Below are 24,828 nucleotides of genomic sequence, written 5' to 3'. Positions count from 1 at the left end.
ATTCAAGTGTTCTTTTGTTTTTACAAAAGCTTAATTTCTATACAATGATTTCACACCATCAGTTGAAGTACTGTGTGTCTATAACGATACATTTGATGAATCTATTCTGCCTATAAAAGTAAGCTACAAATTGAGGTACAATTTAGGGCTACATAGAGACCAAAATCTGTGGGCATGGAAAACTTTATGGTTCATACCCAACTTCCATCCTCTCCTACTGCTCATCAACAAGTGAATGTTTCTGCAGCAAAGGCATTATGCATCCTCTTTATTATTGTTTTCTCTCTTTCATAATCACTTGTTTACTGGTTTTTGAAAACAACACATACCACTCCCTTATCCTGATTAGTGTACTTCCCTTCGATGAAGAAAACTTCCAGATGCCAAACCTGTGAAGCCTTTTCTAATCAACGCACTATAATCAGGATTTTTTTCTCCACCATCCTTATGTATTTATTTAAAATAGAGACTATAAGCCCATGAGAGAATAGTATAAATTCAGATGTACAGTAGAATGAAGCAGTGAGGAGGATATTTTTACGTAAGAACCTTACCTCTTCCATACCTTTATTATTGTTAAAGAATCACCTCAACTCTGATATTTTAGAGAGCACAAAGACATATCGAATGCAGAAGCAACTTTTTGTATCCAGGCAACAAATAGTAAAGCTCTGCGCCTTACCTATTTATCTTTATTAGAATTAGAATTCAACTATGCGATGGTTGTCATGGAGACATATATTAACATATTTATTGAACAGAAAAATCAAATTGGACTTTTACTGACAGAAGAAAGGCTGATTTGGAAGACAGGTTTGAAACTGAAGATTAGCTTCCTTTGTCAATTAAATAAAATAGCAACCATTTCCCCTATGAGGAGTGGTCTATATTTGTAGCTAGGTTTTGGTAAAAGTAAATTTCAGGCAAATATTAATTCTAAACACATTCTCTAAAAACTTATTATATATTAGTAAATTTGTGCTAAAATTAATTTTGTTTTTAACAATCCTAAGTACATTGAATTAAACAAGGTACCTCTAACTGAAAGAGTAATAAGTATGTTATTTGATAAATCTCTCAAACCATTTTAATAAACTCCCTAAATTGAGTGATAGTATTGAACTTCCCAAGGAGTTGTGAGTAGATAAAATAATGTAATTTATATATTTATCTTATTTAATTTATAATTTATCTTATGATTTCTGGCATAAAATTAAACAACATGAGAAAAGTTATTAAATGATGCAGCTTTGACAAAATGAAGACACTAATATTTTAAAGTCAAAGTGTTAAAGTCTCTTTTTCTTTGATCATTAATTTGTTCTGGGGCACATCCAGCAGTGAACTGGGGTTACTCCCATTTCTGTGCTCAGGGATCCACTCCCATAGATGGTGCTCAGGTGACCAAGTAGTGCTGAGGACCAAGCATCTCCTTTCCCTTCCCCTCCGTTTTTTTTCATTTGTTGGTGCTCAGGAGAGAGGAACCCAGGTGTGTGTAATCCCATCAACGGCCAACATCCAGAGAGAGACTTAAAAGCAAGCTCTCAGAAGAGAGTGATGCGGAGAGTCTCTTGCCCGCACGCCTGGCTGTCTTCCCCGGGGCCCCTCAGAGGGGATGGGCTCCAGCTCCCCTCCCCACTCTGAACAGAGCTCGCAGCGGCCGAAGACCACCAGAACCTAGCTACAGCCATGCTGGAGGCTCCTCTCCACACGTCCGGACAGGCCTCATGCATGAAGGTACCTGCAGAGGAACCCAGATGTGTGTAATACCATCACGGCCAACATCCGGAGACTTAAAAGCAAGCTCCCAGAAGCGCTCGGCCGCAAATATCCTGTAGCCTACTTCTCCCTCTGGGAGAAACTGGCAATCTTCTGAGAGTTTCCTGCCCCCATGGGACAGCCTTGCAAGCTTCCCAAGGTGTATTCATATGCTAAATCCAGTAACAAGCTGGATCTCAATCCCCTGACCCTGAAGAGCCCCCAGTGCAACATCGTTAGGAGGGCCGAGTCGAGATAGACTTCAAAGATCTCAGGGAAAGGACGAAATGAGATACTACTGAGCCCACCCGAGAAATCAATGATTAACGGGGTTTCATGATTCGTGATTCGTGATTGGTGCTCAGGGCTTACTCTGGCCATGAATCAGTCCTGGCAGTGCTCAGGGGACTCTGTGAGTTGCCAGGGATTGAACCTGGGTCGACTGTGTGTAAGGAAAGCACCTTACCTACCGTAATATCGCTCAGCCCCACCCTCACAGTTTTCTTTTAAATGTATATGTTATTTGACTTGCTTTTCTTTAAGACCTAAGCAATATATCACCTCTCTTCTTTTACATTATTTACTAGTTTTATTTGAAAGCCTTTAGTTCTTTCCCGCTTCAATTTTCTTTCTGAGATCTGCTTCTGATTTTCTAACTTTAAATTTTATAATTGAATTATGATTATTAATGTATAACTTATAATTTAACCATATCTTATGTATGCTATGAGACAGAAATCCAATAGTATTTTTTTATCTGAACTATCATTTGTCCTAGCGCCCAAATATTAAAAGATATAGCCATACTTAACTGATCTATATTTGCCAACCATTCATCTGACAAAGGGTTAATATCAAGATATACAAAGCACTTATAAAACTTGCAAGATAAAAAAAATTAGAATCCAAAGATAGTAACAATGAGTGAGGAATTTATCTTGCATGCAGCTGACCCAGGTTCGATCCCTAGCACCCACATGGTCCCAAGAGCATTACCAGGAGTCACTTCTGAGAGCAGGGTCAGGAGAAAGACTTGAGCACAGCTGGAAGTGGGGCTCCACCCCTCCCACCCAAGTCAATCATGCACCAAAACATGCAGAAGAAAGCTGAACACAAACTGCCTCAAAATAGACATACAGACGGGCAACAGGTATGTGGAAAGATACTCCATCATTTATCATCAGAGGAATGCAAATCAAAACACAATGAGATACCAGTCAGACTGGCCTATACCAAGAAAACAACTAGCACTGAGAAGATGTGGGGGAAAAGGAACCCTCATGTACTGCTGGTGGGAGTGTCAGAAAAAGGAACCTTTATCCAGTGCTGGTGAGAATGCTAACTGGTTCAAACTTTGGGGGAAAAATATAGACATGTCTTCAAAAACTAGTACAGAGGGTTGCCTTGCACAAGCCCCACCTGGGTTCTATCCCTGGACCCCAGTATAGTTCCCTAGGCCCATTCAGGAGTGATCCCCAAGCACAGAGCCAGAGTAAGCCCTGAACACCATTAGGTGTGGCCCAAAAAAACCAACCAAACAAAACCCCTAAGAACTGAGCCTTGGGGTAGGGCATTTGCCTTGCACACTGCCGACCCGAGTTTGATTATTATATTAGCCAGCATCCCATATGGTTCCCCGAGCACCACCAGGAGTAATTCCTGAGTGCAGAGCCAGGAGTAACCCCTGAGCATCCATGGGTGTGACCCAAAAAGCAAAACAAACAAACAAGAATTGAGCCTTCAATTGACCCAGCAATCCCACTTCTTGGGATCTAGTTCAAGGCTAGATCCTTTTTCAAGGGCTAGAAATGTGATATTATTAAAGAAAAATAATGCTGCTTTATTCACCTTTCTAACCTGGGGGTGAGTCGTCTCCTCATCCTTCTCTGCCCTCCTCTCAGTGTGGACCTTGGCCTGGTTTAGTGGCTTCTGAGTCAGCTTACACATCCAAACTCTTCGCCCACCTTTCTGACTGCCATGGCTTGTAAATCGTTTTCTCCAGCTTATCAGTGGAAGTTGACTGAATGCCAGTTCACAGACGCAGGCTTTTGAGCAGTGCCTGAGGTCTGTTCGTGCTCTTTCCCAGCAGGAAGATCCAGGTTTTAGGAGGCAATGAGTTATCAGGAACATCTTCAGTGCACATCTTCACTAGGAATAAATGTATTTTAATTGGATGTATGCTAGTATGTATTTTGAGGTCCCTTTATTATTAACAGCAGTTCAATTTATCCCTAATTAATCTAAAAATGGTATTTTGAAGTGAGATGCTGACCAAACAAACAAAAAATCCTAAAATACAGCAAGAGCTTGGCAGTGAGAGAGAAGGAAATGAAGAAACCAAATAAAGGGTTGGAATGATAGTTATGTTATGCAGTCACCAAACATGTAATAAAAATATTGCTTGTTCTAAAAGGAATTTATGGTACTAAAAGTCAAAAAGAGTTGTTTCAAAGAGACCAAACTAGAGAAACTGCTACAAAGGGGCATCCATAGTGGGGAATAAAAATGTGTATCTTCTCTAGGGTTGTGGTTTCCACAGGGATACACAGCTGTGACAAGACACTGGACTGAATGCTTAAGAGTGGTATTGCATACAAATGACACACAATAGTTTGAGTTTTTAAAAATATTTCTTCGGTTTGGGACCATCCCCAAGTGGTGTTCAGGGCTTGTTCCTGGCTCTGCACTCAGAGATCATTCCTGATAAGGCCCAGGAGGCATATAGTGTGCTGGGGGTTGAACCTGGGTTGATCACATGCAAGGCAAACACCCTACCCACTGGCCTACCTCCCCAGCCCCTATATTCCATTTTTTAACTACCCTGGGTAGCTTCAAAGGCTAACAACTCTATGGCTATAGGGAAAAGAAGCTCATACCCTTATATATGAGATTACTAGGAGATCCACTCAAGGTTGGTTCCAAACAAGGGTGTGTCATGGTATGAGCTAGTAATCTGCTTAAATGGTTATAGTAAATTTACTTCTAATATTTCTAGCAATGTCTTTCTGTATGAGTACAGTAAGAGATATGTCAGACTTAAAGTTTGGTTCTTCCTGAGGACATCTCACTATATATTCCAGGCCACAGTCGTCAGGCCAGGTTAGTCTCCCTAACCCCAGCAGGGTCCTAGTCCCGTTGTTACTTTTGGATCATGACAGCATTTTTCTATGGCCATGCTTTCAACTTATAGTTGAGTTTTGTGGCACTTTGGCTTGGCCCATTTCGATGCCAGGGTAGCTCACAGCTTGCCCTGGGTCCATTCCGTCCCTCGTTGGGACCCTGCTTTTAGGGTGCTAGGAATTAAGGGCAACTGAGTTGAGAAAGCAGATGCCCAGGGGGTCAATCCAACTTCTTGGGATCTAGATCAAGGGCCCCAAAACTATTCAGAAAAGCCATTGCTCTCCTACATTGAATGCAGCACTAGTCACAATAACCAAAATCTGGAAGCAACCCCAGTGTCCAAGAGCAGGTGATTAGACACAGCAGAATGCTACTTAGCTATATGAAAAGATGAGATGTAATTTGTCACTATGTGGATGAAATCTGGAGAGTATTATGCCGAGTGTACTCGAGAGAGGGAAAAGATACAGAATGAGCTCCTCACATGTGGGACATAAAGAATAAAGAAGCAGAGCAAGGGAATACCAAATGTACAGGGCAGCGGACGTTGAGATCTGCTCTACAGAACTGGTCTTATGATGGCGGGAGATGATGGATGGGGGTTCGGGTGGTGAGTGGAGAGAGGAACACTCTAGTGGAGGGTGTGGGGTTGGAACACTGTAGGTTAGGCAAGAAACCCTATCATTAACAGTACTGTAAATCATGGCAACTAAAATAAAAATTTTAAAAAATATTCCATCCACAGATGCCAAGAAGTCATTTTAATTGGAATAATTTCAGGAAAAATAGGTTGCTTTGCTTTGAACTGCAGAGTATTTACCTTGAAGAAAAATTGTCTTAAATGTTTATTCAAAGAAAATAGAACCATATAACACAAAGAAAAGGAACATGACAAAAGAGAAAAGCATTAAAAGCATTTAATAATGTCACAGTAGCCTGGCAAGCTCCCCGTGGCATATTTGATATGCCAAAAACAGTAACAACAAGTCTCACAATGGAGATATTACTGGTGCCCGCTCGAGCAAATCGACGAACAATGGGATGACAGTGACAGTGAAATGTGATATTATTAAAGAAAAATAATATTACTTTATTTGTAAAAAGGTTTTTTCTCCTTTCAGTAAAGTAAGGAAGTTTTGACTAAATGAAATTTACTTAGAAAAACCAGAGAACACCACTTTCCGCCAAGACGAGACCCCAAGCAGCCCCACACAAACGGCTCCTCCGTTCCTGATGCCCATGATCCCGGAGGCCCACTAACTACTTTGGGCACTCAGCAGCTTCTTGCAGAAATGCCTCTCCACTGTGAACTAAGCGACAGTCCCACACCAACCCAGGAGGAGAAAGGCTTTTCTCTCTCGGCTTTTCCTTTGGGCGGCAGCATGGTGAACACTGTAGGATAACATGGGGTTTGTCCTTTTAGCCTTGCCACAGGGAACTTAGTTTACCTTAGAGCAATGGCCTTTCTGTATGGACACAGGAAGGCAGTTAATATTATGCTTTGAAACTTGGGAGCAGATTGACTCCAATAATATTTACTCCTGGGCATCTGCTTTCTCAACTCAGTTGCCCTTAATTCCTAGCACCCCAAAAGCAGGGTCCCAACGAGGGACGGAATGGACCCAGGGCAAGCTGTGAGCTACCCTGGCATCGAAATGGGCCAAGCCAAAGTGCCACAAAACTCAACTATAAGTTGAGAGCATGGCCATAGAAAAATGCTGTCATGATCCAAAAGTAACAACGGGACTAGGACCCTGCTGGGGTTAGGAAGACTAACCTGGCCTGACGACTGTGGTCTGGAATATATAGTGAGATGTCCTCAGGAAGAACCAAACTTTAAGTCTGACATATCTCTTACTGTGCTCATACAGAATGACATTGCTAGAAATATTAGAAGTAAATTTACTATAACCATTTAAGCAGATTACTAGCTCATACCCTGACATACCCTTGTTTGGACCCCACTCTTGAGTGGATCTCCTAGTAATCTCATCAAAATCCTTAGATGAGATTTTGTTAATCTCCTGAATAAATGGTCTTATCCTTCTTTGTTGATTTATTAATGTTCAACCCACCTTTGTGTCACCACCCTATGTAATTTGCTATATAAACTAAGACTGTAGGAGCACTGATAGGAGACAGAAGAAGAAGACAGAAGAGACAGAGAAGGAGACACACAAGAGGACACAGGAGAAGAACACAGAAGACACAGAAGCAGAGACAGAGAGAAGTCGGAAGAGATCAGAGGAGAAACGACAGAGAGACAGACAGAAGAGAGCACAGCGGCACACAAAGAAGCAGAGCACAAGGAGGAGCGGTCCCGATCAGGTCCTTACACAGCGGCTTGAGAGTGGTGCGTGTGAGAGAGAACTGCCCCGAGTGCCTCGGACAACAGAACGACAAGAAGCACATCACTGCGCCTCCCCCTCCCGCGAGTGCGTGCCGCCTTTGTGAATTTTTTTTACAGAAAACCATCTTTTAGAACCCACAAAACAGAGGTACAAGCTTGCAGTGACGAGACTTCTGGCAGAAATTCCTCTGGACTTAATTACCGAAATACCAGAAATCCAAAACCTCATATGCTCTTCATTCTCAGCAATGGAAAACAAATTATCAAATGATGCTTTTTTGGCAGGTCTGATTGTTGGGGGAAAATTCCAAATAATAATAGTGAGTTTTCTGTTGAAATATTGAATGTAACCAAAGTAAAGAGAGAGTAAAGTGAAAATCATCAGCCACACAGGCTGGGTGGGGGGTGTTGGGATGGGAAGTACACTGGGGTTCTTGGTGGTGGAACATGTGTACTGGTGAAGGGATGGGCGTTTGATCATTTTATAACAGACTTAAACCTGAAAGCTTTGTAACTATTCTCATGGTGATTCAATAAAAAAGAGAAAGAAAGAAAGAAAGAAAGAAAGAAAGAAAGAAAGAAAGAAAGAAAGAAAGAAAGAAAGAAAGAAAGAAAGAAAGAAAGAAGAAAGAGAAAGAAAGAAAGAAAGAAAGAAAGAAAGAAAGAAAGAAAGAAAGAAAGAAAGAAAGAAAGAAAGAAAGAAAGAAAGAAAGAAAGAAAGAAAGAAAGAAAGAAAGAAAGAAAGAAAGAAAGAACCAGAGGATACAGAAGAAATGTGTTCAAGAGAGAACATGGGTTTCTCCAAAATGGAGAAAGCAGACAGGGAGGGAGAGACACGTTGGTCAGGGAAGAGCACAGACTTGAAGGCGCAAACCAGCACAAGCAGGGAAAGAAATGCCAATAGACACGCCCTGACAACGGAAGAGCAGATATGAAAGAAGGGATCCAGGAATTGCGGGGCCTGCAGTCACAAAAGCTGGCTCCCTTTGGATTTTTCCCAGTAACAGACTGAAGCCTTCAAGTAAAAAATGGGCTGTTTTCTTAGGGAAACACGGTAGTCAGCTACAATGCAGATCACATAAAAAAGGTTCCCATCCCATGAAAGGTGTTTCAGATGCAGTACACAGCACCCAGGAAGCAGAGACACGGGCACACTAGGGAGAGTGGGCAGAGCAATGAACTGGGCCTGATTATGAAGTGCTTTTTGGCTGGGGCAACTATATTAATTCACTGTCCAAACTGGGATTGTTTTGAGACTGCGATATCGGTTAAAAAGCACAGAAGGTATACACTGAGACCACCTCGGCTGGCCTGGGACATACAGTCACTCTGTTACTTGCACATGGAATTACCAGGAGACATCTCTGAGGAAATAACATTGCCAAGAAATCCATAAGCCTTACTTATATGCCTTCAATTGTTTGATGCTCAAAAGTGCTCAATTTGAGAGAGAAGGAAAGTGGCTGCCATAGAACAGCTGAAGAGGGGAGAGACAGGAGGGAAACTGGGGCCCTGGGGGGTGGGAAATGTACACTGGTGATAGGATGGATGCTGGAACATTATATGGTTGTAACCCAATCTTGAACAACTTTGTAACTGGGTATCTCACTATGTTCAATTAAAAAAAAATTTAAAAATAAAATCAAATCACATATTATATTTAAAAAAGTGCTCAATTTGTCAAAATGGCAAGTACAAAGATTAAAAATCTCCAAGGAAGGCATATACCCTCATCACCACGTAAGTGTGTGGTCTTAGAGGAAAACAGACAAGGAAAATAGGAAATTCCAGAAGGCAGAATCCAGTTCAAGAGCACAAAACACAAAGAAGTTTCTGTCAGAGGATAGAAACAGTCTAATCCGGGGACATCTACCCTAGGCAGAGATTCTTCAAAACGCTTCTTGACATCCATTTTATTTCTTATTATTTCTTTTGTCACTCATTGTTCTTGATTCAGTTTCCTTGTATTTAGAAAATTAAGTGCAAATTAATAAGGCCTACCACTGCATGCAGTGTGGCAGTTGTAAGAAAAAAAATAAATCCCAGTCTTTTTCTAAGATTCCTGAACCTCTGCTTAATTATTAACTGGACAAATAAATCGTGATTTCCAGGACATGGGTTCCTTCATTTGTAAGGTAAGTACAAGGATGCCTCCTAGTGCAACAATTCAGTTTTATTATTCTTGCTAAACCTAAAGAGTGGCAAAAAACCATTACAAAATGCCGTTGTCCAGAGAATCCAAAAAAGCTGCTGCTTACAGCACAGACAACTCACTGCAAGTCTGAGAAACCGTGCTTCCAAGAAAAATGCTGCAGGCGTTCATTTCTTGATTTTTCCATATTACTTTGTTCTCATATAGAACATTAAAAAATAAAATATAACAGTGAGGGGGGGAAAAACACCTTTCATTTCATTAGGCTTTTGAAATTAATCCAAAGGGGAGGGAATCCATTGAACTTAAAACATTTAATTCTTTTGTAATATTTATAGACTAATATTGGGAATGCTTTAAAAACCCAAACACGATTTGGAGATGACTGTTCATGGTTTTTGATTTTTGATTTTTAGTAAAAGCCATCAGGCATCACTGCTGAGGGCCATCAGGGTCACAGGGACCAGTACTGGGAGCCCGATGGTGCTAGGGAATGAACTCAGGGCCCAGCATATGCTAAGCTTGGGCTCTACCAGTTGAGCTATCTCCCCATGGCCCTGGAGATTTGTAGTCTACAAATACAAATTTTATTAGTTATAGAGTCCGTATTTGTTGAAGCCTAAAAATATTTAAATAAATCTGAAAAGTGTGTGCACTGAATTTCAACTTTTAGTGCCTCTATTTTTTAGGTTAAAATAGCATTTTCAGAATTCCACCTTCCTCAATGATCACTGTCACTGTATCATTGCCATCCCATTGCTCAATGATAAAAGACAAAACAAACTAATGCATTAGTTCCATGCAGATACTTTGTTATTCACAATTACTTAGCTTTGTACATCTATAAAAAGAATAGCAAAATATTTTAAGAGGGAAGGATGCAACTCTTGCCACTTTCAGTCACTATGTGTTAAGACAGAAGGGGAAAATGGAAACATTTTACAATTCCTGCTATCACACACCCTAAAATCATCAGTGAGTTTCTAAGTCGGTCACATTTGATTGCCACTGGATCAGATGTTGGACTACCATAATAAACATCATTAACCACACAGAACTTGAAGAAATGAGTACTCTATTTGTTGAGTGAATTAGTGAATCAAAAATAAGGATCCACTCCAAACCCGCTTGGATTAGGACTAGGCCTCCTCCCCCCAGCTCCCCAGTTTTCCAGTAGCTTGGCAGTCACACCCACAAACTGCACCCCCCAACCATGTAATCTCATCAAAGGCCAAGACCCAGAGACTATAAATGAAAGCTCCCAGATGAGAACAACACAGAACTTCCTGGACATTTTATTCTATCCATAACAAGCAATACAAAACAAATAGTCTAGCATTGCCTTTTTGGCAGGTTTGAGTGGCAGTGAGACTGGTGTCGAAATATCGAATGTAACTAAAGTAGAGAAAGAGTATGGGGGAAACTGTCCCCCACATAGGCAGGTGAACAACTGGAACGAGAGTGCGGGTGGGGGAATACTGAGGATTTTGGTGGTGGAAAATATACACTGGTGAAGGGATGGGTGTCTGATGATTGTATACCTGAAACTCAAACATAAAAGCTTTGTAACTGTATCTCATGGTGAATCAAAAAAAGGGATGGGAAGAAATAATAATAAGATCATAAAATAAAATTAACATTATGAAAAAAAAGGAAAAAATTATGTGGAATTCATGCCAAATTCAATCAGCTTAATCAATGGCTGGATAAATAGCAGTACTCCTACATTATTAAAAAATAAAAATAAGGATCCATAAATGAGGGGAGAAAATAGTATTCTTACACAAAATCTGTGCACATTTTCAAAATAGTAACTAGAGTTTGCTTTTTCTATTGTTGTTCTCTAACTTTCTTACTACTGTCTCCACAGTTCTGTTTTGTTTTTAAGGTTTGTGGGATTTGTGAGTGTGTGTGTGTGTGTTTACTTTTGTTTTGGGGTGACACTCAGCAATGCTCAAGGCTGACTCCTGACTGCACTCAGGTACCACTGCAGGTGGGCTTGGAGGACCTTATGGGGTGCTGGGGATAGCACAGGGCTTGGCTGGTTATAAGACAAGAACCCCACCCACTATACCACTGCCTCAGCCCTTATCTCTATAGTTTTTGTCTTACCAAAGTTGTTTTGCTTCCTACCAATTATCTGGTGATTGTGGGCTAACTATTCCTATTTGTTTAAAATTATTAGGAAATCAAGTGGCAATTTCAGTCTGTGGGGTTGATCTTTTCGAAGAGCAACTGGGCAGCTAGGTGGCATTCTTGGGTGTGTTGGGAGTCGGGGTAACTACTCTAGGGTGTTTCTCTGAGACTATTGAATTTCCAGTATAAAACTTCCTGTGTTCATATTTATGGATTAGAGTTACTGAGGTGACCAATTTTTAAATCAAGAATAGGTTAGAGAATTTGTTTCTGTTTTTCTTTGTTTTGGATGGATATCTTAATTAGGAGACAGATTTTGATCTTAAAATAAGATGTCATGGTCTCAATTATTTCCCATAGCATTTGTAGTGGTTTGAAATCATTATAGTCTTTTTTTTTTTTTTTTTTTTTTTTGCTCCCTTTTCTTTGAGTTTGGGTTTGGGTTGGGTTTGGGTTTCTTTGTTTGCTTTTTGCTTTCTGATTTTTTTGTTTGTTTGTTTGTTTGTGAGCTGAGTACACATTGCATCGTATTTCTTCTAACTCCTTTGGAGAAAGTCTCTTCCTATTTCATGAGATCAAGTGCGGTTTTCAATCATGGGCCATGACCCTGGTCATGCCCCTGGACAATAATGGGACAACTAGCTCTTGGCTGACCTACCAGTTTTTCCCATTCCTGGGCCACACCTGTGGTCAGAGTCAATCCACATCTCTGAGGATCTACATCCAATCTAAAAACTGGATGTCTGACTGAACAAGTTTTCTTTCCGGTGGAATTTCTAAATGCCAGAAAAATAATAGTCTTCCAGTACTACTAACCATCTTGTTGGTCATATTCCTGTCTTTAAATAAAGGTAAAATAGGTCTAGGAGGCTCAAAGAGTGCCAAATGGAATAAATTAAAACAGAAAAAAGCCAAGACACATTACAATCAAAATATCGAGAATCAAAAAGAGGTTTCTTAATGCAGCAAGAGAAGCAAAACTTCAAATCTAAGGGAAATAAAAGAGGATCTCACAAATGAAACTTCATAGACAAGAAAGGAATGCAAGAAATATTCAAAGTACTGGATGAAAAACCCTTCAATTTAAAGTCCTCCATCTTGTAAGGCTGTCACTCTGATTTGTGAGAGGAACATAAACATTCTCCTACAAAAGCTGAAGACATTTGTTGCATCTAAACGAATCCTATGTGGTATAATGAATGTCTCCTATAAATTAAAAAAAGATATTTAGTAACCTGATCTCACTTTAATTTCCTATCAAATCTCCTTTACTTTCCTTGTCTACAAAAATGGATACTAATCATCTCTTAATAAAGTCCCAAAACAATGATATCGTGCTCTGACCCCATCAAGTCAGTTTAGATTTACCATAATTCAACACACACCACTTGTTTATCAGTTAAAACGCTAGATCAAACCAACGAAGTACTGTCATCTTCATCATTGCAAAGGTGTTTCTGGGAAAACTCTGTTATTCAAGCTTTTCTTAGGGATATATGTGAAATATAAAGTTTATAATGAAAATGACCCAGATGCATTGAATATGGAATACAAAGTGAATGGAGATTTGGGGGTTGCCCCAATTTCAAATCTGAGGGAAGGACCTTAATGCTGAGAAGCACTAAGCAAGCAGCTTAGTCAAATCACACAGTAAATAAATAGTCAATATTAATCTGGGCATTCTGGGTTTCTAATCCAGGGATCGCTGTTCTTAAACATTACTCCAAACTCCACAAATAAATATTCCACATGTTATGCTTAAGTTCTAACCCCTGATTAAGGTGAGTTCTAAAGCAACATGTTCTTATGAAAAAGCAAATCTAGACACATAGGGAAGACATGAAAAGATGGGCAGATACTGAATCAAGCTGCTTCAAACCGAGGAAAACCTGGGGAAATGGCAGGAAGGACAAGAAGGATCCTCTTCTAGAAGCTTCTGAAGGAGGATGGTCCTGTCAGCAACTTGATTTAGGCTTCTATCTTTCCTAACAGTGAAAGTGTAAATTTTTCTTGTTTTAAAGCTATCCAACTTGTAGAAGTTTGTTATAAGCGCCCCAGGAATCTAACACACTGTCTCTCGCATATACTGAAATATTCCATCCCTATCAACCTGTTACTTCCAATTTTAACACAGTATATAGGTAATGCTTAACTTTCCTCTTAATTCTATTTAAAGATAATCAATGCCAGGGTGGGACCAGCTTACAGAAACTTACAGCTTTAACATGACCTGGGTGCACCTAAGGCTCACTGCCACAGGGTACACAGCACTGTCACTCACAATCCTGTAACCTATGCAAGTTGCACAGAAACCTGGAAATATTTTTGAAAAGCAGTTCTGTGAAAGAAGTTTTTCCAAAGGTCTGCATTTCCCTGATGGTTAGTGATGTGGAACATTTTCTCATGTGCCTCTGAGCCATTCAGATTTCTTCTTTAGGAAAGTTTCTGTTCATTTCATCACCCCATTTTTTGATCGGGTTGGCAGTTTTCTTCTTGTGGAGTTCAACCAGTGCATTGTATATTCTTGTTATCAACCCTTTATCGGATGGGTACTGCGTGAATATCCTTTCCCATTCTGTAGATTGTCTTTGTACTTTGGTCACTGTTTCTCTTGAGGTGCAGAAGCTGCTTAGTTTGAGATAGTCCATTTATTTATCTCTGTTTTCACTTGCTTGGCCAGTGGTGTGTCAGCTTTGAAGATACCTTTGGCTTCAATGTCGTGGAGGGTTTTGCCGACCTTGTCTTCAATGTACCTTAGGGATTCTGGTCTGATGTTGAGGTCCTTAATCCATTTTTTTTTCCCCCACTGGTGAGAAATACAACTTTATTTTTTTTTAATTTTTTATTAAATCACCATGTGGAAAGTTACAAAGTTCGCAGGTTTATATGTCAGTTAAACAATATTCAAACACCCATCCCTTCACCAGTGCCCATATTCCACCACCAGAAACCCCAGTATACCCCCCGCCCCCACCCCCTACCCCCTACTGTATAACTAATGAATTTCACTTCATTTTTTCTTTACCTTGATTACATTCCATAATTCAACACAAAACTCACTATAGTTGTTAGAGTTTCCAACCAAGAAAGACAGACCTACTACATTTGATAATTAGTTTTTCATTGCTGGAAATGAAGAGATATGTAGCCCCACTGCTACAAGTACATAACTCTCTCTCTCTCTTTTTTTTCCCTTTTTCCTTTTCCCTTTTTTTTTTTTTCCTTTTTCCCCCTCATCCTCCTTCCCACGCCGCGTCGGCCAGCATGGGGCTTTTGCTTAGTTCACAGTCCAGAGAGGTGGCTGCTACATTAAAAACCTTCAATATTTCAACAAAAACTTACTGTTATTATTTGGAGTTTCCCCCCCAAGTCAGACCTGTTCAAAAGGAACCCTTTCATATTGCTGACAATTATAAATGTTAAGTCGCGCAGACAAAGCACACATTTTTTTTTTTCTCGCGCCAAAAGTTCATACCTTCTCGCGGTTTGGGATTTCTGTATAAAGTCCAGGGAAAATTCTGCCAGATGCTGGAACCCCAATTCCTAAAGCTGTCTCTGGTTCCCGCTCGTTCCACATCCACCGGCTCTGCAGAGGCATGGGCACCCAGGCCGAAAACCCGGCCGGCCGGAGCGGAGCACCGGCCCCGGCGGGGGCTGGCCCTGTATCCCGCGGCTGTTTCAAGTTCAAAGCACACATTTTTTTTTTTTCTCTCGCCAAAAGTTCATACCTTCTCAACGGACGCACAAAATGTCGGACACCACGCCTTCTCCCGGAGGGGAGAGAGACCAAGAAGGAAGGTTATTTCCTCCATTAGCCAGCGTGGGGCAAAAGCTTAGTTCACAGTCTCCATACACGGGTGCAAGCACTTGCTGGAACCCCAATTCCTAAAGCTGTCTCTGGTTCCCGCTCGTTCCAAATCCACCGGCTCTGCAGAGGCATGGGCACCCGGGCCGAAAACCCCCCTTAATCCATTTTGATCTGACTTTTGTACATGGTGATAGGTGGAGGTCTAAACCCATTTTTTTGCATGTTGCTCATTTGTTCCAAAAACAAACAAACAAAAAAAACAAGAAACAAACACACACAAACACACACACACACACACACACACACAAACTCCTTCAAAAACATGAAGAATTGCACACCCAACTTCCACCATACTCCTGAACCTCTCACCCTTCCAGGTAAGACTGATCTCCTTCCAGGAGACACTGATCTCTCACCTGACATCACTGGACCTTTTCTGGAATGGAGGCAGCTGCTCTCCATTTCTAGCGAGGTCCTGCCAGTCTCCTTGGCCAATCTCTGCCATAGTAAAGGGCCCAACACCACATTTCCTGAAGTGTGTGCCAGGGAAAACTCTACTCATCAAAGTTCATACTGCCTACAGTTATACCTCTGGTCACTGGGAATGAAAAGCTCAACCTCCAGCCTAATCTGCAGAATCTCCTAGAATAACATCAGAGGCTCACCCTGAGCACAGCAGGCAAACAAAGAGCATAATGAACATTATCAGAACAGTTCTTGATCTTTTAGTTTTTTGTTGGAAATATCAGTTATGAGCCAGAGTGTTAGTACAGGTCAGGTGCATGCTCGGAGGCCTGTATGAGATGCAAGGGATTAAACCCAGATTGGTTTCTCTGCTATACTGAGATATGAAATTCATTGAAGCAGTTTGGTATACCATGAAATCTGGGACTTGTAAAATTGACCAGCATAATTTTTGAGTTTGTATAGTAATGTTATGAATTAATAAAGAACAAAATCTGTGTCAGAATGATAGTACAGTGGGTAGGGCGCTTGCCTTGCATGAGGGCAAGCTGGGTTCAATTCCCAGTATTACATATGTTCTGAGTCCAGCCAGGAGTGATTCCTGAGGGCAGAAGCAGGAGCAAGCCCTGAACATGGCCAGTTATGGGCCCAAACTGAATGAACAAACAAATATATATAATATATATGATATAATTATATATTTATATGTAATTATATATTATATATGATATAATGTGTTATATCATATATAATATATATAACACCCTACCCGTTGTGCTATCACTCCAGTCCATATATATCACTGTATCACTGTCATCCCGTCCGTTGCTCATCAATTTGCTCGAGCAGGCACCAGTAACGTCTCCATTGTGAGATTTGTTGTTACTGTTTTTGGCATATCAAATACGAGACTGGTAGCTTGCCAGGCTTTGCCTTGCACACAGCCGACCCAAGTTCAATTCCTCCGCCCCTCTCGGAGAGCCCAGCAAGCTACCAAGAGTATCTTGCCCACCGCATTTGTGTGTGTGTGTATGTATGTATATAGTATATATATGTATATAATATATATGTATATTTATTTATTTATTTAAAATAATATGTTAATACTGGGTTGTTTGGGTTTTTTTAGGTTGTTTGAATTAAAAATATCTCAATCTTCTATTGGATTTTATACATCTACAACGATACTGAAATTCACTAGATGATTACTGTCACAGCAGACCTAAATGCTTACACTAAAGCTCGTTTTATACACATGACAGATGAGGAAACAGAAACTGAGAAAGCTAAATAATATGCTCTAGATTGTTCATGACAGAGGTAAAGCGTGAACCCAAACTCTTTGAGGGGTGATTATTGGGGGAAAATAAAGATAGCTCTTTCTTGATTTTGTTCAATTTTGTGGAATTCAAGAGTTTAGCTTTATTCATCTAAATGTGTTAGTGTTACCACCTCCACAGTTTTAAAAAATAAAATAAAAGGTCTCTCTCATATACACAATATAAAGAAACACAGTAAGGGAACAACCAATGTCCAAAGGCATTGGAATTGGAGATTTTGTCTACAGAACTGAGCTCACCTAGGAAGGGAGATGGTTAGGAGGGGCTCTTGGGGCTCTGGTGGCAAGAAGAGGGTGCTCCAGTGATGGGGACGGTGTTGGAATGATAAACGCTTGAACAGTACCATTAACACTATTACAAATCATGGCACCTCAATAAAAATGGTTATGATAACAGACAAAACCAAGTTCTATGGCTTACTTAATTTTTGACTTCAGATACATTTTTTAAACTCCACTAATTCCAAATTCCCCCATTTGCATATTGGAGTTATACTGATAAATCCACGTAAGAAACATGCACAGAGCTGTCATCCAACAATATAGTTCCCTTCTTTTTCCTAGAAGGTCCCTCAGTTCTAACAGATGGCCCAGAGCCTGGGTAAAATTGGAGATGAAACCCTACCATTCCCCGTATTGCAAATCACAGTATCTACTTGAATTAATTAGTGAAAAATCAAACTAGTTCTAGAAAAGCAATGTAAGGTTTGATAAGAAACAACAAACATAGCTCTTAAGACTTATGAAAAAACATGATAGTTCTCAAAGGAAAGTGGGGCATTAGAAATGGGTGAAAAGGCTCATTTGAAGGTGGGTGTAGTGAGACATATACTCAGAGGTATGAAGCTGTACTACCACAGTTTTACAGTATCAATAAAATCTGTTTCTAGAAGATGTAATTTAAGAGATGTGAATGCATTGATGACAAAATAATTGTCCCAAAGAAGATCATAGCAGAAATGGTTGTCATTAAACGCACTATTACAAAAGCACCATCATCTTCTTGATTCCTGCCAAATGAATATGGCTCATTGTTTCCAAATATAATAAGAGGGAAACACATGAAAGAGGTATGACATTTCTCCAACTTATGGTATGGTTTGAAATTCCTGAGTGTGGGTATCCCTGCAGCTGTCATTTTCCACAAGGGTGACACATACTGAGAGTCGCAGTTTGTCAGGGCCACTCGAGAACTTAACACTTGAACTCCTTTTAAACTACCCCTGGCTGTTCAGCTGGGTGAGGGTGGGTTTGGGTTTCACCCCCGCATGGTTTCACCCCTATGGGGGCCTGCATAGAAGCAGCTCTTGCAGTGACCGTAGAAACGGACAGAAGAGAAGAACGTGTTCAGCTACACACAGCTACTGTTGTCAAGAAGCCTGCACTGGTCTGCTGTCAAAAACTGCCAACAGTCATCAAATTTTCCACGAAAAATTATTAAAATGTGTAGTGTGATTTAGAATATTTCTTCAAATTTCAACTGAATGCTGGAGGATCACATGCCAATAATTCTTCCGTGTATGACTTCTGCCCTTGGCACAGTTCTGCTTGTGTTATTGCATATGTGGGTGGTTATTAAATGCTTTATGATGATTATATTAAAGGTCATATTGCTCACACGTAACTCCATTTACTATTATGAGTTAGATGTGTACATGAGCAGACAATGGTCTTCTTCCATTAAATGCAAACACTTAAATTGCTGTTTAAGTTGCCGGGTTGTAAGAGAAAAGTGATCAAATTAATAAGGGTGAAGTTGTATAATCAGTTTATAAAACATATCATGCCAAGGTCAAGGCTGACACCACCCTACTCCCACACATTCAAGTACCCTTAAAAATGCTTTCTTTAGTTCCCCACCCCAGACTGCTCCAATTCAATCTGTTTCTTATTTCTCTTCGAGGGACATGCAATTGACAAATCATTTATCTTGGCAAACACCAGATTTGATCATGTCACCCACTTCAGAAATGTAAGAAAGTTCCCACTGCTTCAGGGACAAAGGTCCAACTCCTCACCAAGGCACTCAGAGCTCTCCCAAATTTGACTTAACCATCTGACTCAGCAGTTTGCAATCTCTACAGGAGCATTAAAAAATAAATAGGGTGGAGACCCAAGCAATAGGAGCAGTGGGTAAGGCATGTGGCTGAGCTGGGCTTAATCCCTGGCACCCCATATGGTTACGCCAAGTCTGCCAGGAGTGATCCCTAAGCTTAGAGCCAGGAGCTACTGAACACAGTTGGGTGTGGCTCCCAAACAAAATAAACATAACAAGGTAAACAGGCTTATATCTCATGTTCCAGAAATTGTAATTATTTCTGAGATACAATTCTTATGGCTATGTGATAGTACAATAAACATGACAGTACAAGGCTTGTTCTTGCATGGGGCTGGCCCAGATTTGAGTCCCAAACATCCCATATGGTGCCCTAAGCTGTTAAGAATGATTTGAGTGCACTCGGGAGTAATCCCTGAATACTGTGGCTCCCCAAAAGATCCAGGCTTTATACTTTAAAAATATCTATGGCTGACTTAATGCACTGCCAGAGTTGAACCACTGGAACAACTCCCTCCCACCCACTCCCATTTATTTTGACAAACATGAACTAATAATGACTTTTTTTTCTTTAGTTCTCTTTTCATACTGTTAATTGAATCTGAAATATCACTTTCTCTAAGCTCTTTATTTAAATACCCATCATTTCTCTAAGACTAACTGCAACTTCACCACTATCAGATATTGACCTACTGATGATTCTAAGATTAATTCATTAATTTTATGGCAATTAATGACATTATTTGCACTGTTTTTTTCATACCTTGTAGTGCAGATTTTCGAAGGAAAGAAAACTTTTCTCACTTCCTGGCCCCTAGCATTTATGAAAGTATTAAGCATAAAGTAGATATTTACTCAAGAGCTCAAAGCTTATGATGACTGAACAAATTAAATTCTCTGAATTTATGAAGTGTTTTCTTACAACCTGACAACATAACCTGTCAACCTCCAAGGCTGTTTATGCGCACCATGATGTGTTTTGCACAGGAAGCATCACTGAGCCTATGTAAAAATGATAATTACTTGTCCACAAAAACTGATGTCATGTCAAATGTAGGGCTGGTGTTGATAAATCTATTTTTTCCCCATACATCTCTAAGTATGTTCTGTGTTTAAAGTGCTAAGTGCCATAAATTTGTGGAACACCAAGGAGTTAAGTTGTAAAACTTTCTTACTGTGTTACCACTGACCTACGAGTGATTTAGCATGTGAGAGAACAGCTGAAGCCCTATTTAACATCCTGATCTACTCTGGGGAGGACCAGAAGAGCAACTGTTCCCTTGCCCTCAATTTAGAAGACATGATATTATCAGTAACCTACAGGTAAATGTCTCATATACATATTAAACAGAAAACAGCAATGAATATCAGAGTCTTCACCATGTTTACACACTGGCAGAGTGTTCCAGCTCATATTCTCCTACTCAAAGTTGCCAAGAAATTTATTGTTCTCTTTCTAGGGTCTGGAAGATGTGTGCCCATATCCGAAGCTAGAATTTATTTACAAAACACTTTCATATGCCAATTGTCTGTAAAGTAACTCCGGCACCTTAGTCTTGGGAGAGATTGTTGAGAAACTATTGTTTATCAGACTTTTTTATAGAAGGAATGAATTCCAAACAACAGAATAAAATGGTTGACCTTCGTTAGTCTACTTTATATTTTACTTGTTAAATTAGGAACTGACTGTATCTCTCGGTAGCTTGCCGGGCTCTCCGAGAGGGGCAGAAGAATCAAACATGGGTTGGCTGCATGAAAGGCGAATGCCCTACCACTGTGCTATCACTCCAACCCATGTTAATTATACTATGGTCAGTATTTTCTTAGGAGAAGATGCCTATATGGAAATCTGCTAGGAATGCAAAACAGAAATGAAAAATTGTTATACATACAGTTTCTGTGTGCCTCTAAGAATGAAAAACGAGGGGCTGGAGCGATAGCACAGCAGGTAGGGCATTTGCCTTGCACGTGGCTGACCCGGTTTCATCCCATATGGCCCCCAAGCACCGCCAGGTGTAATTCCTGAGTGCAGAGCCAGGAGTAATCCCTGTGCATCCCCAGGTGTGACCCAAAAAGCAAAAAAAAAAAAAAAATGAATGAAAAACGGGGAGGGAGGAATGATGGGGGAAAAAGCCAGATACATACTTTTTGTTTCATTTTCTTTTTTGTTTTGGGGCCACATGTGACTGTGCGAGGGTTTACTCCTGGCTTTGTACTCAGGGATCACTCCTGGTGGGCTCTGGAGACCATAAATGGTGCTGGGATCGAACCTGGGTTGGCTAATGCAAGGCAAATGCCCCACCCACTGTACTATTACACTGACCCCAACCAGGCACATTATTAATTTATTAAACAAGTATTTATTGAGCATTATTAAAGGCTATGCCAATTTCTGTGAAAGCCAAACATAAGTCAGACAAGACCTTTTTACTATAGTCCTCATGGCATAGGATTAGAGATAAGATAACCATAAACACAAATAATAACCTTGCATGGTAAAATGCGTTATAATAATGGTGATAATGAAATAATCTTATGGGAACTAGCAAGAGGGATAAAGTAACCTTGGCAAAGCTAGTACTTGGGCTAAAACCTGGGGTACTGCCATAGGATTTCAATAGGCAAAAAAAAAAAAAAAAAGAAAGAAAGAAAGGAGAGAGCAGGAGGCATCATAGAAAAACATCAAGAAAAGCAGTAAAAGTTAAGATACAAAGGCATGAAGGACGATAAAGGCTTAGAGCATATAAAAGAGTTTAGTTGACTAAAGTGGGGGATATTTTTAGGAGTTGGGTAGAAGGCTTTGTGAAGCAAAGCACAGATTCACAAAGCAGTGAAAAGAGTTACTAGAGGGTTTAAAAAATGTTGGAGTGATTCAACTGGTAGATTTTTCTGGCATAAAATATCAGATGGAAGAAGAAAATAAAGAGGTTGGTGAGGATGATATTTAAAACTAAGACTAGTTTTGAATAAATACTTATGGTTCAAGTGCTAGTCAACTACTGAATATCTCCCTTTAATAATGACCATATAAATCATTAGAATCATTATGAAAATATTCAAAATACAGAAAAATTAAGTACAATGGAAAAAATTTGAAAGCATTCTTTGGCACAAAGTGAGAATTTGATGACCAGACTTGATATAATGAATGGATAACTTTGAAGACTACTTTCAGTTTTCAAATTACTTTCAGTTTTCAAATATCATGATCTTTAGCATTATGTTTTTATTAAGAACATGAATTAATAATAAATCACCTTTCCACTGTTTTCCAATAACAGTGATGATTTATAAGACATTCCAAGAAACCCGAGAGCATAGATACTATCAAAGCTTAAGGACTTAATTCTTTATGTTTTAAACCAATCTCTACTGGAATCAAGATGGATAACAGCAGACTTACCTGATATGAACTGACTTCAACAAGTTCTTCTAAACTTCAAATTTTCAACACTAGACAAGTCATGGCATTCATTTTTACCTGAAAACAAATATAATGGGAGCAATGAAACAGAAAATAGATAAGTAGCTTTTGAAGACAGGTGGTTACACTTCAAAAATCATAGTATAGGACACCCTATAAAATTGATATTATTTATATTACATATAAGAACCTTTATTTTTAACCTATGAATTTATACTTGAAGAGAATGTAATATACGTACTACAAAGTAAGTACTTTCCATTTTGAGTAAGGTCCAGACCCAGAGTGCTCCAAGCCTGATGATTCAGCCAGGAAGTGCTGGGGACCACCAGGGACACTACAGCGACATGCAGTGGGAAGGTGGTATCAGGTGCCATGAGTCAAACTCAGGGCTTTGCACAAGGTATGCATATGCTCTACAACTGAACTGTTTCCTGGGCTCAGGACTTGCCTTTCACCTAGTCTGACAATCTCTGCCTTTATAGAGTGAATCTGGTTCATTTACACTTAATGTTATTATTTAAATAGTTGAATTTGAATTAGCCATCATTGTATTTTATGTCTGTCCAAATCTGCTACTTGTTGACTTTTCCTTTTCTGTCTCACGTTATCTGGAATTAAATAGTTTTTGGCTTTTAATTCTATCTCATGGATTACTTGTCAGACATATACCTTATTTCTTTTGTAGTTTAAGAGGTTGTTCTAGTGTTCCAATTATACAACTCTAACTTATAACGTAAATTTATCATGCTACTTCATGTGTTGGGGGGGATGCCGACCGATTGGGGGTCATGTAACCAGTTAGCATGCCAGAGTCTCGTTCGTTATCGGAATTAACCAGATAAATCGCTTTACCAACTAAGAATGGCCATGCCATGGAGTCGAGAAAGAGCTATCAACCTGTCAATCCTGTCCGTGTCCGGGCTGGGGGAGGTTTCCCATGTTGAGTCAAATTAAACTGCAGGATTAATTTGGAGCAATAGCACAGCAGGTAGGGTGTTTGCCTTGCATGCAGCCGACCCAGGTTCAATATTTCCATCCCTCTTGCAAAGCCCAGCACGCTACCGAGAGTATCTCGCCCCCACGGTCTCACAATGGCGATGTTACTGGTGTCCACTCGAGCAAATCAATGAACAACGGGATGACAGTGACAGTGACTTCACATGTAAGAGTTTTACAACAGAATAAATCTATTTCCATAAGAATAATCTTATCTTTCTACTACTGTCATCATGGTTTAACTATGGTAAGACTGGAGAAGCCAGGTGTAGGCACACCTGTTAACAGTCCCAGCTAAGATCATCTTCAAATGATCCTTGTCATACCAGAAATATGAGCAAATCATTCCATACTCCAGCTGAACGCCACCAACGGACCTCAGCTGAAGTGGCATGGAGAATAACTACTAGCCAAGCTGGACCTTCTCACTGACCCACCAAAATAAAATATTCTTTTATTTTTATTATATTATTTCAAATTATTTATTTCAAAATAAAATTATATTTTAAGGTTTAAGGTTTCAAGATTTAAGGTTTCAGGCCCCGATAATCATAATAGATTATAGTACACAGAAGAAGGTTTTGTAATAAAAACCCTAAAACACGTGTACTTCTTTTTAGGGTGAAGTAGTGAGTAGAAGTTGGAAGGACCCTGAGAAGTCTGTTAATAAATACCTAATAGATATTAATGCAAAGGTTAAGAAAGAATGGACAGATGACAACACCTCTTACATAGTGGGAGAATGCTTGCAATATTGTTCCTTGCATAACAGAGAAAAGTAGAACCAATGAAGTTCTGTTCTGCGAGGAGACTTAAAAGTCTGGCATGTGGTTGAAAGTACTGGCTTATGTTTCATAGCCCTGTTTGATAAGGTATGCATGTAGAGAGACAATCTATCAAAATAATATTTTCATTTTCAAGAAGAATCTGGAGAAAACAAATAAAGGACTCAGGATTGGTCTCTTCAAAAATGAGTTTCCCATCCCCGTTCCTTCTAGATAAAAAGGTAAGAAACAGCTTCCGAGTAAATGTACAGTATAAGGCTCTACCAGTAAAGCATGACTTTAGTGTAAAAATCTCTAGAGTGGCTGTTAAAAACTGTTGATATTGCAAAAATGATTTTAATTGTGTCCATACTCTCTCTCTCTCTCTCTCTCTCTCTCTCTCTCTCTCTCTCTCTCACACACACACACACACACACACACACACACACACACACAC

General features: G+C 39.8%; 1 protein-coding gene across 5 annotated transcripts in view; it reads right to left on the bottom strand.

Moving 5' to 3' along the window:
* ZNF438 (zinc finger protein 438) overlaps positions 1–24,828 on the bottom strand; it is a 179,471-nt gene that overhangs the window by 72,642 nt on the left and 82,001 nt on the right. For 2 of the 5 annotated variants that reach the window (XM_055147461.1, XM_055147465.1), the window contains exon 2: positions 22,588–22,665. The gene's annotated coding sequence lies outside the window, so the exon portion shown is untranslated. Of the gene's footprint in view, positions 1–3,606; positions 3,789–22,587; positions 22,666–24,828 lie in introns of those variants that run through there. The other 3 variants (XM_055147463.1, XM_055147462.1, XM_055147464.1) reach the window with 3 other exon arrangements.

This window comes from Sorex araneus, chromosome 9 (assembly GCF_027595985.1).
Source record: "Sorex araneus isolate mSorAra2 chromosome 9, mSorAra2.pri, whole genome shotgun sequence".
Taxonomy (NCBI): domain Eukaryota; kingdom Metazoa; phylum Chordata; class Mammalia; order Eulipotyphla; family Soricidae; genus Sorex; species Sorex araneus.
Note: the sequence above shows the minus strand (reverse complement) of the source record. Positions and strands in the feature narration are given on the sequence as shown.